The following is a 16,519-nucleotide window of genomic DNA, read 5'->3' as shown; positions in this document are numbered from 1 at the left end:
GAGAGAGAGAGAGAGAGAGAGAGAGAGAGAGAAAGGCAGGCAGGCTCAAATCAGTGTGAATTTATGATGTAAACTCTGCAAATAGTAATGATTTAGAGGTTTTAGAGAAACTGAGGCCTGGACTGATAAGCTGGCAATGTGACAAAAGATCCTGAAAATCCGAGTTTGTAAAGATGTTGATGTATTAGAACTGCAGTGATGTGACTAAGTCATAATGTTACAGGTCCAGAGTCTAATTATAATTTATCTTGGCTAAGGTTAGTCTCTTAAATGCCCGTACTTTACATTACTGTTTGCTGAACCTAACATATTTTGACTACCAGATAAGTCCAACCTAACATCCTAGTTAGTAGATAAAAATAATTTTGAACTTAACAAAGTCTTAGTTTGCCGCAGAAGGACTTACTGGTGTTTCATAGCATCTAAGGACTTCCAGAGTTCTTTCTACTTGGCTGTAATCTCCTGTCTAATATACCTGAATGAGACAAAAAAAAATCAAACAGGAAGAAAAGGAAAGTACATGACTGCTCCTAATTATGGTGGCGGAGGCAATTTATTCTAGATATGTAGGAGAGCAAAAAAGAGGCAGAAGCCTCTGGAACACCCTATAAAACCAAAACAAGAGTAATGTTGTTAAGGAGCCACGTTGTTATACACTGTTTTTACGTCTTCATACCTTACAAGAATGAGTTCTGTTTCCTGGACATAATGTATTCTACAAACCGTATTTTTTAACCTACATGAAACTTGTAATTCCATGATGTAAACCCACACCCTTTACCTTGCTAACCTCTACCACCTGGAATGACCTCCCTCCCACATAATGGATTCTTGCACTTATCTACCCCACAGACAGCCTTGAGTCCTGAGTCTCCCACTCTTCTGACTGGGTGCTAACAGTCAATTATCTCAACAGCTGTTTTCTATCCACTCTAACCTTTCCCCCAAATTCCTCGAAAGCCTGAAACTATGACTTAGGTAGAAGTCTAAGCAGTTTGTTATTTGCTTCTAAACACAGATTGCTTGAATTAGATATTTAGAAATGATTTTAATCACAGGTCTAGCAGTCTAGAGTGGACATGACACTTAGCCATGTAGGGACTGGGGGAAGAGAGGGGAAAGAAGGGAACCAGGTGCAGCAGGAAGGAGAGCAAAAGTACAAAAAGAAGCAGGCAACCAACATAGCTGGATTATGTAGGGAAGAGGCTCTAGGGAAAGGACAGCCCAGCGCCTGGCCTGGAAACGGTGTATGCCTGCCACAACCTGTAACAGGTAGGGGCTGAGGAAGGCTTGCAGAATCTGCTGGTCATGTCAGCTTTGATATGTTAAATAGGAAGCTAAAGAAATTTGTACTGGGTTTGAAACTTATCAGTAACCAAGATGTACATCAAAAATCTCTCGATTATAGCTTTTTCATTCTGTCATTTTAAAACAAAACATCAACAAAATCATTGTCTTAGGTAGGGTTTCCATTGCTGTGAAGAGACACCATGACCAAGGCAACATTTTTATTTCCTTTCTAAAATATTTTTATGGGTATTTTATTTATTTACATTTCAAATGTCATGCCCCTTCCCTGTTTCCTGTCTGCAAATCCATTATACCAGTCACCTCCCCCTGTTTCTATGAGGGTAGTCCTCCACGTACCCACCCACTCCCACCTCACAATCCTAGCATTCCCCTATTCTGGGGCATCAAGGGTTCACAGGACCATGGGCCTCTTTATCATTGATGCCAGAAAAGGCCATCCTCTGCTATATATGCAGCTGGAGACATAGGCCCCTACAAATATATTCTTTAGTTGGTGGTATAGTCCCTGGGGGAGGTCTAGATGATTGAAATCATTGTTCTTCCTATGGGCTTGCAAACCTCTTCAGCTCCTTCAGTCCTTCTCCTAGGTCCTCATTGGGGTCCCTTTCCAAGGCAATTCTTATAAACAACATTTGGTTGGGACTAGCATACAGGTTCAGAGGATCAGTCCATAATCATCAAGACAGGAAGCTTGGCAACATCCAGGCGGTCATAATGTTGGAGGAGCTGAAGCTCTACATCTTGTTCTGAAGCCTAACAGGAGAAGACTCTCTCCCAAGTGGCCAGGAGGAAGGTCTCTAAGCCCACGTCCATAGTGACATATTTCCTCCAGCAAGGCTACAACTACACCAATATTTCAAAAAAGTGCAATTTCCTGGGTCTAGCATATTCAAACAACCAGTCATAAATTTGTTAACTAACTTTTGGAACATGGCATTTGGGAAAATCCAAATCTATATCCCCAGACTGTGGCCATTTATAATTGTCTCTTAAATAAACTATCTCTTATCCCTTTTAGCACAATCTTTGTGATTTTATGTCAACAACATTATTGTTAATGGATACCACATAAAGTTTAAAGTTCCACAGTTATTACTATTGATAATTCAGCTTGGAGTTTAAGTTCCTTCAAATTCCATAGACTGTATCATGGACTAGCTCATCAGCATTCTCTTTAGAGATTTGCTCTGAATTTTTGACATCTGTATTTTGCATGCTGAAGGAAGATTAATTTAATGATCTCAGACTTCATTTGTTGAGGATTATTTGTCAAATGGTTTCATTATAGTAATATGTATGTGCTTAGATTGTGTGTGTTTACTGCAATTTTCCAGTCATTAGGCATTAGACATTTATATATTACAATTCAAATGTGACCTCATATTGTGTGCACTAACAATTTAATAGTCATGAGTTTTCTTGAATGAGGTTATTTTAACAACTACCAAATTACTTGCCAAAGCAATTACACAAAATTGATGGGTTATAGAACATTCTTTTCCAAATACACAATCATAGGCACATGGTCAATATTTTACATAGTGAATACGTGTCACATGCCATATAACTGACTTATTTCCAATGACTTTATTTCTTTTTTACACCAGTCCTTGAATTTCTCTAACAAAAAAGAAGGGAAATTTAAGCAGACTAACATATGTAGTGCTTATTAATATAGTCTTCTAAGTTTCCCCCAACAAAAATACAATTACCTTAGTTTGTAAATCCATTGATTTCTTCCAAAAGGTTTGAACTGAATTTGTTTCTTTTGCTTCACTGTTGATTTCTGTTCTAATTTAAAAGGATTTCAGCCCGTTGTAATGAGGAAGATATGCTCGTGCCACAGGGAGCATAGGAGAGAATATTCTGTCGCAGTGGAATAGGATTACAATGGGAGGCTAAAATGAAGAAGTAGGTTGTAAACTGTACTTAGTCACCTAGATTAAACTCATTGCAGAAAGAGGGTCCAAAGGCCAAACAATACATATCGATATCTGAGTGTCTAATCTGTCTTTACAGAATGTTAATATTTACGTGAATGGCCAAGATACTGATTAGTTGTTTGTTCTCAACATGACACAGACTCTAAAAAACAATGATAAAGATTGTAGAGCTGCCACTGTAAAACCGGTCTGTGGGTACACTACAAGAAATTATCTTAATTACTTGTTCGGGAAGGCCCACCACACTCTACGTGACACCATCCCTACTAAGGTGGGTGAGAGCTATAGATAAAACCTTGTTCAACGAGACACATAAAGTGAGTCTTAAGATTTTTTTTCATGAATTCTGCTTCAGTTCTTGCCTGTTCTGCATTCCCTTAATGATGGAATGTTAATTCTAAAATAAAATTTAAGAATTTTATTAAGCTCTTTCCTACCTTCAAGTTACTTGGGTTGTGATGTTTATCATTGCAACAGAAAAGTAAACTAGTACACCCGATAACACTCCAAAAATCTCATAGAGATACATTCTACAGACAGATGTGAGCAATATGAAGTGGCAGTAGAAAGGGTTAGATTAGAACATTTAAAGACCCTGTTAATTGTTGAGCATTTATATATGTTAAAACCTGATAATATTCAGAGTATTTACTATTCTATGTATTTCAGAAGTATTAACTCAATACTCATATTATTGTGTCTGTTACAGAGGTAAGAAAACTAGCCACAGAATATTCAGTTTTTTGTTCAAAAACACAGACCAAACAAACTATACACTAAAGGCGAGACCTTTATATGATCTACCTGTAGGTCACTAAGCATTTTGTGTCAGACTGTCTGTTTTGGAGTCACTTTCCGGTCCTGGTTCCATTGTCAATTGTTCTCCTAAGTTTCTCCAAGTGAAGAACATCCCTATCCTGTTTGTAATGTAGACTTTAAAAAGCAAAATGCACAATTTTACCTAATATTGCAAAATAAATCTTATCTCTCAGACACACACACAAAAATAGGGCCAGATAAGCATATGAACTGAAAGCAATTGTGACAGCCTACACAAGACCTAGGGAAGCTCAAACAAAAAAACGTCTTCAGACAAGAACTGAAGATGGGAGATGGGAGTTGGGAGTTGGGAATGGAAAGTCAGCCACTTCCTATGAATGGCCTCACATTATATCATAAGGACAGTGGACAGTATACATCATACTAGATATCCTTACAATGTGTATGTGGAAGTTCTGAAATCAAAAGCACTCGTGATTATTATGGGAACAGTGCATGCAATTTATTTAACAGTGAGAACTAGAACAAGATCCGGAATCAAAATGACTCTGTCTCTGTGCTGCTTTGATTCTGATAATTTAATTGTTTCAGTTTTCATCTTTTGAACACAATTGTCATTAGGGTAAAAAACTTTAAGCTCTTAAAAATTATGCTTAATGTAGAATATATATTAAAGCCTCAGAAGTCTGGATAACACTAGTAGATAATGAGAGACCTGGAAAGTGATTATGTTTGTGTTTCTGTCAGCTTTGTTTTTAAGAAATATTGTATATTTGGGAGTTTATGTAATTTAAGTGCGTCATAAGATTTTGGTGATTATGTTTGTAAACTGGCCCATTAAATTACTGCAAATGTAACTATCTGAAAAAAAATTATGTTTAAGTATCTCCCTTTTCTCTCGTAAACTCCCATAGTGAGTTTAGCTAAAGTTTTGTAAATCTCGCTATTCTATTCAAAGATCCATCTCTTTGCTTCATTATTTTTTCCTTGCTTTTGTTGTTACATCAATTTTAACCATGATCTTTATTTTTTTATCTCTTTATAATACTGATTATGTTTCATTTCCAAAGGCCTTCAAAGGCATCCTTCATTTACTAAATTGACATCTTAAAGTTTTTTTTTGTTTATTACATTTATTTATCTACTTTACAATTCAATATCAACCCTTTCTCTCTTCCCAGTACCTCCTCACGCAATCCTCTTCCCATTCCACCTTTCCCTACTCTTTGGAGAAGGAGAATCCTGCTCTAAGTGTCAACTTCCCCAAATCAAGTCCTCCAGGGACTGGGTTTATCTTCCACCACTGAGGCCAGAAAAAGTTGTCCATTAGGGGCAAAGAATCCACAGGTAGGCAGGCAGGCAGGCAGGAAGGCAGGCAGGCAGGACAATTCAGATCGAGGTGGCCTTAAGCGGCCAAAGGTCGCTATGAATATCTCTCAAGGGATGGATTTCTATAGGTCAATTTATCTTATCTACATAAGCAGATTATATAATTAATAATTATAATTAATGTATTATCAACTCGTTGTGAGTTTATTGTGTGGACTTACTGTGGATTGAGAATTTAACATATAAATCTGATTGCTAAATTACAGCTTATTGAGTCTTGATTTTAGTGGGTTGTTGGGTCTTTATACTATAACTACGAGAGGGAAATTGCTGGTAGTGTGGGCAGAGTTTGCAATAGGGAACCCAAATAGTCCAGCTGCTACAGGACCTCTAGTGTCCCTGGTAGCTGGGACCAGAGAGCCAAGAGGGACAGCTAACAATGGGGGCTACCACTGAGATGAAGGTTCCGCAGATGCCTTCAATCCTATGGTGCTGTAACTAACATGGGATAAAAGTTACTTTTACATTTTTTTAATAATTATCACAGCAGTCCTATGACTTTCCCTAGCACAAATTTTTATGATGGAATCAACAGTTAACATACACATCTGGGACTGTAAATAGGTCCAGTCAAAATCTTGAAGGTAGGTTGAAGGTAGGATATGTTTAGCTCAGATGATAATGTTATAAATCACATGTCACACAAAGAGAGAGAGAATTAAATTAAAAGAAAAATAAAATAGTTGAATCTGCATTAGCTTATTTTGAAGTATTGTATCTATAACATTGGTTTGCACAACTACTTTTATGCTTATACATGGTGCTTACTTTTATATGGCTCTAGAGTATTTATCATATAAAATTATTTAACTGTGTATTGGTTAGGTGTATTATATGCTTCTTGTTTTGAGTTATAGCACATGGAATGCAATTGTTTTGCTGACTTTGATTTTAGTCTTTGATTCTTGGCTCTTGACTTTATAGCCTGCTACTTTACTAAAAGTGCTTGTCAGACCTAAGAAACCATTGATGAAGTCTCTGATGTCTTTTAAATATAGGAACATGCTGTTTAGGAAGGGGTATAAATTGACTATTTCCTTTCCTGTATGAATCCCCATCTAGAAAGGAAGTCTAATGTTATGACATTCTTGATATTAAAGAAAATTATTTTTATCTATCACATATAATTTTCATTGTTTTCAAATATGTTAGTTCCACTCCCAGACTCTCACTACAAACAGAGATTTCCAAAACCCTTATTCATATATGCTGTAATAATGTTTGTGAAATTATTGTCTGCCTGTGTTGATTCATATATGCTCAATTCTCTATAAGTAGTGGTTTATTTAAGAATGTTTCTTGAGGTTTAGTGTTTGAATAAATGGTTGACACTATTTTTGAGAGTTTAGGAGAGCTGTCATTGCTGGAAGAACTATGTTGGGGAGTGCTTTGAGAATTACAGCCTCACAACCCTCCTAGCTTGCTCATTCTGCCCACAGATTTAAAGCAATGAGCTCCCAGAATCCTGCTTTTGTTGCCAATCCAAACTGCTGCTATTTCCTTACCATAATGAACTCTGGTCCCTCTGGAAATTTAAGTCCAATAAATCCTTCTAATTTTCCTTTTCATTATGTATGAAAACTAATAAATTTTTCAAAAGCTAAATTTACATTATCTATGTTTCAATCCATCTTATATGTGCTTTTCTTAGTCATAAATAATTCACTAATTTAACTTTTGGAAGGAATGTTACTGGGTTGTGTGTGTGTGTGTGTGTGTGTGTGTGTGTGTGTGTGTGCATGTGCATGTGTGTGTGTGTTTGCATGTGGTGTGCATGTATGTGTGTCTTCCTGAATAGAAAAGGTTAGCTTATAAGTACTCTGGAGATCTGCCTATTTTCATCTCCTGAGCACTGACAATGCAAGGACATGTAACCACACTTGGTCTACTTTTCATGCCTTCTGGGCATCTCACTCAAGTGGACTTGATCATCTAGGTAACTATTTTACAAACTGAATTGAACAACTTATCCTATCTACATCATTAAAAAATATAAATTCAATGTCTTATACATGGGGTATATATTAATAACTCAAATAAAATAAAAAACAGTTAATCCTAGTTAAAATAGTTCTTATTTTAGTATCTGAAGGAATATCTAATATATAATAGGTCTTAAAGAAGCACAGTTGACTCTGAAGGTGTGAGTTCTGATTATTTTAGCTGTATGCTCCATCAACTGTGGTAATGTAGTAAATTCATTTACACTATTTCAGCATTAGTGACAGCCCATCACTTTTACCATGATGCTCAATTGCTCTCAAATAGTCTGTAAGATTAACTACTGTTGCAATCTTTTCGGAAATTATAGATTTGTCAAACCTGCTGCTTCAGTCAAATATCATTGGGAAGAAAAAATATATATGTATGTATATATGTATGTCTCTGTACACACTAGTTCTAACAGTTGACACTTCATGTATTTCAGTTCTCTTTCTATTTCATTAAGATCTATGTGTGTTTCAAACCAGGTGAAAAATTATTTCATTATATCTCAGCAGGGATATGAAATAATTTCCCCAAAGCCCAGCTGGTTTGAAAATACAATGACTGAAAATTGGGTAGGTTTTACTTGTTGGCAGTTTTAGAAATCAAAGCTTTACACACTTCTGATTACATTTGAATTAGTATTCACAGTAAAGGTTATAAACTGTATTCAATTATAATAATTCTACTATGATATTAAAAGTGTCTCAGACTTGGGACTGGACCACTATTTCACAGGCATGTGCTCTCTCAGGCATCAGATAGAGGTAGTAATGGTGTGCATACCATTTGCCTATCAGGAGCACTGTACCATGTAATAGAGCATCCATCTGCCACTTAGCAAATTCACCTTGACCAGAAATAAAATATTTTGATGTTTGAAAGGCTCAAAGATATTAACAGTTATTTTAACAAATATATCTCTTTGTCTCTCTCTCTCTCTTTCTCTCTCTCTCTCTCTACAAGTAAGTGAGGGTACATGAGAACAAGTTTCTACTCATGCTTCCTGGTCATCCTGCCTATGTTGCCATTGCCATGGCTCCCCTATTATGAGTGACTCAGTGCTCATAAAACTGCAAGCAAAAATCAATGCCTTCCCTCTAATGCACTTGGATATGATATTTTATCACAGCCACAGAAAATTGCATAATATAATAGTAAAATGTGTTTTGACAAATTCCTATTGTTTGGAACCTTAGAATGAATATAATGAAGGAATTGAATTAGCTTCAACAGTTCGAACCAACATATAAAATATGACTGATTGTCTCACAGGAAAAGAAAGAACTGTGGGTTCTGGCTTCATATTGACAGAAATTCTACAGCTGGAAAACAAACAAACAAACAAACAAGGAAGAATACTGTTCTGCTTCAGGGGTAACTATCTTATTAGCTAAATGAGCTTCCATTGACGCAAAGATATCTCGGTGACCCCTTTATAATTAACCCATTGAGGTCCTTGCTCTTTCAGAGAAAATGTCAGCATTTTAAAATTTGACATTTTAAAGGAACCAGAACATTTTGACACCTAATCCAATAAAAGGTAATTAAAATTAGTCAGTAAATGTCACAAAGATAAGTGAGACAAAAGAATCTATCTTTTTCTTTACAGTTACAAAAAACTATTTAACAAATAAAAATAGATAAATTACTGGGAAAAGCAGCTGGTCATTACATTTCATTTTGTTAAAGAGAAATATACACATGTTAATGTTGTTCAGGTTTCTTAACTTACTTGAGCAGTATAATAGGTTTAATGCCAGAAATATGGAATGAAATTACCGTTACTTTTAAGTGGTAAGAACACAATGAATTATATCACAAACCCCAAAAACTCAAATAAGCAGTAAGTTGACAATCATCCTGAATTTCAAAAGGAAAAGAGAATAGGGCATGCTGGGTAAATAACTTAATTTTAGAAAGTATATGCATTCATTTTTATTATAAACTCACTATTTTATTTTATTTCCCTCTAGTCAAGTAAAGGTACAACAAAAATTCAGCACCTGTATAAGATTGGGGATGGAGCAGCACTTCTTTTGACAATTAGAAATCTTATAATAGTGGGAGGAAGAAGGTGAAAGGAGAATTAATGGAAACCGCATTACCAACAGTGCTGCAGGAACCCAACTATTTCTGTTTCTCAGCAAGGGAATTTCATTTTCAATTTCCAAATTTAGCAACTTTGTTTGTTTGACATAGTAGGTTTGCTTATTTATCAACTGTTATAGACATACAAACATTATATATATAATATAAATATATTATATATTATATACAGATAAATGTAAATGTAGATATTGATACATAGATATACAGATATATATGATATAGATATGTAAATATATAGACATGTAGATGTATCAATATAAAGATATGTAGATATATAGATAGGTAGATGTATATTTATGTATATATATGTGAATATGTATCTGTATAGATATGTAGGTATGTAGATACATATATAGATAGATAGATATACAGATATAAACTTTTATAATATATTGAGCACAATCTGCTCATAGAGGAGCTTTGCAGGCATAACACAATAAAAGAATATCAAATTTCTACCTCAGAACAAGTATTCTCTACACTGAACTTATAGAGACCCATTTTTAAAATTATGTTAAAAAAGAACAATGTTAACTAATATTTAACTTATGAAAAATCCTCTGAATTTTCTTACCAATATATGTATTCCAGTTATTCAGACTACAAAATAGTTCATCACTTGCTTTAAGGTCATGTTTTCAGAGAAGAGGACACTGGTCAAGACTTCACTAGAAACAAGAGCTCTAAGAAAGGTAAAGGGAAATGTTAATCCTCAAAAAACGTAATATCATATGTCAAAGCACCAAAAATGAAGTTAAAATTTAATATGATTCAGTCATATATGAGCTAATAAACGGACAGTTGCTGTACAATGTGAACAGATACAGGATTCATTTTACTGAGGGATGATGTTCTTTGCTACCACTATTTTCAATATTTTATGATTCAATATGGTGAAGTGCCCTGTGTTTCAGCTGGTTTCTATATTATAGTCATGCAGAATGTCTAAGAATTCTACAGGGATTCCACTTTTCAGTGACAAATACTCCCTCTATGAGATTGATCTCATAAGAAAATACAGTTTATATATCAACAAATAATTTCATGATGTTGAAATAGTGTTGAATGTCACAATGAAATTTATGAAGGTGTTCTTGATGGAGGAAAAAGTACAATATAGAATTTATCCTTGTTAGATTAGAGTTACATATGAGCTAAAGGCACTGCGTATATACTTATTAAATGAAGTACTACATATTTAAAGTACTGTACTTCAATTTAAATTTGTGACACTATTAGAATCTGGCAATTCCATAAAACTCAAATCACTGTGATGTTTCTTTTTTGTTTTTCTTCTGCTTTTGGTGCCCAATATGTTTATTTTCCATATGGTTATCTGTTCCTTGCTCTTCCTGTAAAGATCATACCTCCACTGGCATTACAGATTACTCCTTTGGAATTTGGGCACATGCTGAACATCTGCAGAGACGTCCAACAGGAAGATTTGTTGATATAGAGATAACAGACTAACTAGAACCAGACTGTAAGTCACTCTATTAAATTCCTTGCACATATATAGGTGTATATATAGAGAGACAATAAATATATGGTAGATAGATAGATAGATAGATAGATAGATAGATAGATAGATAGATAGATAGTTTCGTAGTTAGGGTTTAAGTCCTGTGAACAGACACCATGACCAATGCAAGACTTATGAAGAACAACATTTAATTGAGGCTTACTTAAAGGTTCAGAGGTTCAGTCCATTATCATCAAGGTGGGAGCATTGCAGCATCCAGGCAGGCATGGTACAGGAGGAGCTGAGAGCTCTACATCTTTATCTGAAGGTTACTATTAGAATACCGTCTTCCAGTGAAACAACTACTCCAACCAGGCCACACCTCCTAATAGGGCAACTCCCTGAGCCAAGCATATACACATTATCACAGTTAGATAGAGATTGGAATATATTTATTCATTTTATCAGTTGTGTTACTCTAGAGAAGCTTAATTAATGCACAAACTTCAAATAATGTAGATAAAATTTGCTATTTTAGAGGGACTTTGAGATTTTAAAGAAACTGACTATTTTAAAGAGACTGGATTTTTAAAGGATTTGACTATTTTAAATGGACTGAACTTTTAACATATTTGATTTTTAAGACTGTTAGACTTTTAAAAGATAAAAGGCTTTATACTGTCATAGTAATAATTTTATGATATCTTGTGGAGAATAAAGAAGATGAGAGCTGAAACTTAACCCCGAGGAGTGACTTCAGGCCCAAGACCAGAGAGGAAAATGCCTAGCACCATCTGGTCCCCCTGTACACAGGGACCCAGGAGAAGTACAGGCAGGCCCTTCTGGTTGCTACCATCATGGAGAGCTGGAACCCAGGCAGAAGGAGTGACTTCAGGCCCGAGACCAGAGGTAAGACCAAGTTTTCTGCTCCAAGTGACCTGCCTGGTGGACTAAGGACCCACAAAGCCAAAATTTCTGTGGGACCAGACACTTCTGCTTTCTAGCTGGCACCCATACTTCACTGATCCTGGCCCAGAGCTCCCTATTCCCAAACCCTGTGGGAGAGAGAGTTGATTGCCCAGAAGACTGGGCAATCCTGAGATTGCAGGGCAGGAGAGACCACTTCTATCCACCTTTGCCCAGATCCCTGGCCCAAGAGGAAACTGTATAGTGCCTCTGGGCACAGGAATATAGGAGCAGTCAGCTGCAGTAGCCCTGTGGTCCAGAATGCACCCAGACCTGAATGGACCCAGTCAAACAGCTCCCTGTACCCAAATCCCGAAGAAGGGAGAGCTAGATCTTCAGAGGGGGAAGAAATGCCTGGGAAACCAGAGAAAACTACTCTCTGCCCACATTTCTGAATCTAGAGGAAAACGCCTAGCACCATCTGGGCCCGCTGTACACAGGGACCCAGGAGAAGGAGGGGTAGGCCTTTGTGGTTCCCACCCACAGAGACAGCTGAAAGCCAGTGGACAGGTATGACTACACACCTGAGAGCAGAACACTGTTCCAATAACTGGCTGAAAGAAAACAGTAAAACATGTCTAGAAGACTCCTGACACACACTCCTATAGGACGGTAAAGCCACTGTGAGAAACAGCAAAATAAGGTAACACCAGAGACAACCTGATGGCCAGAGGCAAGTGCAGGAACCCAAGCAACAGAAACCAAGACTACATGACATGATCAGAGGCCAATTCTCCCACCAAAGCAAACACTGAATATCCAAACACACTAGAAAAGCAAGATCAAGATTCAAAATCACATTTTATCATGATGATGGAGGACTTTAAGAAGGTCATAAATAACTCCCTTAAGAAAATACATGACAACACAAGTAAACAAGTGGAAGCCCTTAAAGAGGAAACACAAAAATCCCTTAAAGAACTATTGGAAAAAACAACAAAACAGGAGAAGGAAATGAACAAAATAATCCAAGAGTTAAAAATGGAAATAGAAACAATAAAAAGCAAAAGGAGACAACCCTGGAGATAAAATTCCTAGGGAAGAGATCAGGAGTCACAGATGTGAGCACTGCCAACAGAATACAAGAGATAGAAGAGATAATCGCAGAAACAGAAGATTTCATAGAAATTATCGACACATTTGTCAAAGATAATGTAAAATGGAAAAAGTGACTAGCCCAAAACATACAGGAAATCCATAGACAATGAGAAGTCCAAACCTAATGATAATAGGTATAGAAGAGAGTGAAGGCTCCCAACTCAAAGGACCAGTAAGTATCTTCAACAAAATCATACAAGAAAACTTCCATAACCTAAAGAAAGAGATGCCCATAAACATACAAGAAGCCTACAGAACTCCAAATAGATTGGACCAGAATAGAAACTCCTCCCATCACATAATACTCAAAACACCAAATGCACAAAAAAAAGACAGAATATTAAAAGCAGTAAGGGAAAAAGGTCAAGTAACATATAAAGGCAGGCCTATCAGTATTACACCAGACTTCTCACCAGGGACTGTGGAGCCAGAAGATCCTGGACAGATGTCATACAGTTCATAACAGAACACCACTGCCAGCCGAGGTTACTGTAACCAGCAAAACTCTCAATTAAAAAGATGGAGAAGCCAAGGTATTCCATGACAAAACAAAATTTACACACTATTTTTTCATAAATCCAGACCTACAAAGGATAATAAATGGTAAAGCCAATATAAGGAGGCAAGCTACACCCTAGATAAAGCAAGAAAGTAATTTTTTGAAAGAAAACAAAGAGAAGAAAAGCATACAAACATAATCTCATATACAAATAAGAAGATAACAGGATGCAACAATCACTATTCCTTCATATCTCTCAACATCAATGGACTCAATTCCCTAATAAAAAGACACAGCTTAACAAATTGGATATGTAATGAGGACCCAGCATTTTTCTGCCTACAGGAAACACACCTAAGAGACAAAGACAGACACAACCTCAGAGTAAAAGTCTGGAAAGCAAACTTTCCAAGGTCTGAAAAAGCAAGCTGGGTACCCACTTTAATATTGAATGAAATTGATTTTAAACCAAAATTCATCAAAAAAGATAAGGAAGGACACTTCATAATCATCAAAGGAAAAATCCACCAAGATGAACTCTCCATCCTAAATATCTATGGTTCAAATACAAAGGCACCTACATACATAAAAGAAACCTTACTAAAGCTCAAAGCACACATTGCACCTCACAAAATAATAGTAGGAGATTTCAAAACCCCACCCTCATCAAAGGACAGATCATGGCAACAGAAATTAAACAGAGACATAGACGGACTAATAGAAATTCTGAACCAAATGGACTTAACAGGTATTTGTAGAACATTCTATCCTAAAACAAAAGGATATACCTTCTTCTCACCATCTCAGGGTACTTTTTCCAAAATTGATCATACATTCGGGCATAAAACAGGCCTCAATAGATACAGAAAGATAGTAATAATGCTATGTGTCCTATCAGACCACCACTGTGTAAAGCTGGTCTTCAATAACAATAAGGAAGGAACGCCCACATATACATGGAAGTTGAATGATGCTCTACTCAATGATAACCGGGGCAAAGAATAAATAAAGAAAGAAATTAAAGACTTCTAAGAATTTAATGAAAATGAAGATACAACATACTCAAACTTATGGGACACAATGAAAGCTGTGCTAAGAGGAAAACTCATAGCTCTGAGTACCTGCAGAAAGAAACAGGAGAGAGCAAAAATCAGCAGCTTGTCATCACACCTAAAAGTTCTAGAACAAAAAGAAGCAAATACACCCAATAGGAGTAGAAGGAAGGAAATAATAAAACACAGGGCTGAAATCAACCAAGTAGAAACAAAAAGAACTATACAAAGTATCAACAAAAACCTAAAGCTGGATCTTTGTGAAAATCAACAAGGTAGATAAACCCTTAGCTAGACTAAACAGAGGACACAGAGAGTGTGTCCAAATTAACAATATCAGAAATTAAAAGGGAGACATAACTACAGAATCAGAGGAAATTCAAAATATCATCAGATCCTACTACAAAAGCCTATATTCAACAAAACTTAAAAATCTTGAGTAAATGGACAATTTCCTAGACAAATACCAGGTACCAAAGTTAAATCAGGAACAGATAAACCATTTAACAACACCATAACTCCTAAAGAAATAGAAGCAGTTATTAGATGTCACCCAATCAAAAAGAGCCCAGGTCCAGACAGGTTTAGTGCAGAATTCTATCAGACCTTCATAGAAGACCTCATACCAATATTATCCAAACTATTCCACAACATTGAAACAGATGGAGCACTACCAAATTACTTCTATGGAGCCACAATTACTCTTATACCCAAACCACATAAAGACCCAACAAAGAAAGAGAACTTCAGACCAATTTCCCTTATGAATATCGATGCAAAGATACACAATAAAATACTTGTAAACTGAATCCAAGAGCACATCAAAACAATCATCCATCATGATCAAGGAGGCTTCATCCGAGGCAGGCAGGGATGATTTCATATATGGAAAACCATCAACGTAATCCACTATATAACATACTGAAAGATAAAAACCAAATGATCATTTCATTAGATGCTGAGAAAGCATTTGACAAAATTCAACACCCTTTCCTAATAAAAGTCCTGGAAAGAACAGGTATTCAAGGCCCATACCTAACCATAGTAAAAGCCATATACAGCAAACCAGTAACTAACATTAAATTAAATGGAGAGAAACTTGAAGCAATCCCACTACAATCAAGGACTAGACAAGGCTGCCCACTCTCTCCCTACCTATTCAATATAGTTCTTATGGTCCTAGTCAGAGCAATCAGACAACAAAAGGAGATCAAATGGATACAGATTGGAAAGAAAATAAAATATCACTATTTGCAGATGATATGATAGTATATTTAAGTGATCCCAAAGGTCCATCAGAGAGGTAGTAAGCCTGATAAACACCTTCAGCAGTTTGGTTTGGTATAAAATTAACTCAAATCAGTAGCCTTCATCTACACAAAGAGAATCAAACTGAGAAAGAAATTAGGGAAATGACACCATTCATAATAATTTCAAATAATATAAAATACCTCGGTGTGACTTTAACCAAGCAAGTGAAAGATCTTTATGATAAGAACTTCAAGCTTCTGAAACAAAAAATTGAAGAAGATCTCAGAAGATGCAAAGATCTCCCATGCTCATGGACTGGCAGGATTAATATAGTAAAAATGGCCATTTTACTAAAAGCAATCTACAGATTCAATGCAACCCCCATCAAAATTCCAATCCATTTCTTCATACAACAATTTGGAAATTCATCTGGAAAAACAAAAAACCCAGGATGGCTAAAACTATCCTCAACAATAAAAGGACTGCTGGGGAATTGCTATCCCTGAACTCAAGCAGTATACAAAGCAATAGTGATAAAACTGTATGGTATTGGTATAGATACAGGCAGATAGACCAGTGGAATATAATTTTAGACCCAGAAACGACCCACACACTATGTTCCCTTGATTTTTGATGAAGGAGAGAAATCATCCAATGTAAAAAAGATACT

The sequence above is a fragment of the Rattus norvegicus genome, chromosome 2, assembly GCF_021556685.1.
Source record: "Rattus norvegicus strain SHRSP/BbbUtx chromosome 2, alternate assembly SHRSP_T2T, whole genome shotgun sequence".
Lineage (NCBI taxonomy): Eukaryota > Metazoa > Chordata > Mammalia > Rodentia > Muridae > Rattus > Rattus norvegicus.
The sequence above is the reverse complement of the archived record's forward strand: the minus strand, read 5'-3'. Positions refer to the sequence as shown.